Source organism: Austrofundulus limnaeus, unplaced genomic scaffold (genome assembly GCF_001266775.1).
Source record: "Austrofundulus limnaeus strain Quisiro unplaced genomic scaffold, Austrofundulus_limnaeus-1.0 Scaffold1171, whole genome shotgun sequence".
In the NCBI taxonomy this organism is placed as follows: domain Eukaryota; kingdom Metazoa; phylum Chordata; class Actinopteri; order Cyprinodontiformes; family Rivulidae; genus Austrofundulus; species Austrofundulus limnaeus.
Genome location: NW_013953573.1, coordinates 64328 through 65935, shown reverse-complemented (window position 1 = coordinate 65935; position 1608 = coordinate 64328). Strand labels below are relative to the sequence as shown.

The window sequence follows — 1608 nt, the reverse complement described above, 5'->3', positions numbered from 1 at the left end:
TCCATCCATCCATCCATCCATCCATCCATCCATCCATCCATCCATCCATCCATCCATCCATCCATCCATCCTATCATTCTTCCGTCTGTCCATCTATCCATCCATCCATCCATCCACTCATCCATCAACACCACCTCCTCTTCTTTTTCAGCAGCACAGTCGAGGTGTAAAACCCTCTGATGCTTCTCTGGTGATAAGCAGCCAAACGTCGTGTGTTCACACACTCGTGCAGACGGAGCGGATGGTCTGTGCCACCGCAGCGGATCGTTCGGCTGTCAGGCGCAGAGGAATGACAATTAGGAAGAAATTGACTCGGCAGCAGGAGGGAGCGGGAGGAAGGAGGGATGGGATGTGATCACGAAGAAGAGAGGAAAACCTCCTTTTTTTTCTTTTTTTCTGGGAGATAATGGTGAGCGCAGCAGAGGAGGAGGAGGAGAAAGAAATGAGCTTGGATCAATAATCCTCCCCATTCTCATCCTCCTCCACCTTCATCCCTCCATCACCTCTGCAGGAGCTGCTGAGACCCGTGAGTCTCGGTGCTTTTTATCCCGTTAGCTTCTTTCTGAATGCTGCATCGTGTCGGAGCACTGAGCTCACATACGTGTCACGTAACGGTGGGTTCTGCGGGCCGGGAGGACCAGCGCGTACAGTATGTGCATGTGTGCATGTATGTGGGTGCAGATGGTGCATGTTGGTGCTGTGTGGGCTACAGATAACGTGAATCAGGGCAGTTAAAGTGGTGCTACAGCTAAATGACATCAGAGCGGTGTGGAGGATGAGGAGGCTGCAGCTGCTAAAGCACCGACACACGACTGCAGCCCTGTTTCAGCTRAAAATCAGAAAAACCACTTCCTGTAGAGATGCTTTCCTCTCTGAGGAATCACACTTCAGTTTAACTTTGGAAACAGATTAAATAAACAGATCCGTTAGAGGGATTAAAGGCCTACAGTGTATCAAAGGAATACCTGTCGCTCGCCGCCGTTCAGGTCTGACATTAATGATTGGTTTTTCCTGTGAGACTCTCAGCTACTACCACACCAACTCTGACCTCAGTATCTGTAAAATGAGCTGAGTTTGAGACATTTTTGTGTTTCAGTTTTATGTGGCGGCCATTTTGAACAGTGAATGTGTTGCAGATCTACTAAACCTGGACTTCCTGTTGGTTCTTCTTGACCCAACATGGGTCCTGTTCAGGTCCAGCAGTCTTTAAACACACTACAGGCTCTCAGTTGGACTCTTGGCTTTGACTGGACCGGTCCAGGACCTTCACCTGGTTATCAGAGTTTAGGGATGTTGGTGGACCCAGTCTGAGTTCTCCAGAAGACCCTTCAGCTCGGACCAGTTTCCCTGCTGATGGCAAGCAGGCCAGTGGACGTTCAGGAAGTTCCTTGTTTCATTTGAAACAAACAAAAACAAAAAACTTTTTTTTTTTTTTACCTCCGCCAAGGGCGAGGTAATGTTTTTGGTCGCGTATGTCTGTCGTTCTGTCTGTGGACAACATTACTCAAACACTTGTGGACAGATTGTCATGACATTTTTACCACATGTGTGTRCTGGRCCAAGGAACACACCTTTAAATTTTGGTGATGTTCTGGATCACGATGCAGA

General features: G+C 48.2%; 1 protein-coding gene across 1 annotated transcript in view; it reads left to right on the top strand.

The window, feature by feature from the left end:
* Window positions 1-160: 160 nt before the first annotated feature.
* Window positions 161-1608, top strand: part of LOC106534432 (IQ motif and SEC7 domain-containing protein 2) — a gene marked incomplete at its 3' end in the record, with an annotated part of 7344 nt that continues 5896 nt past the window's right edge. Inside the window, 1 exon segment of the mRNA XM_014031058.1 lies at window positions 161-409.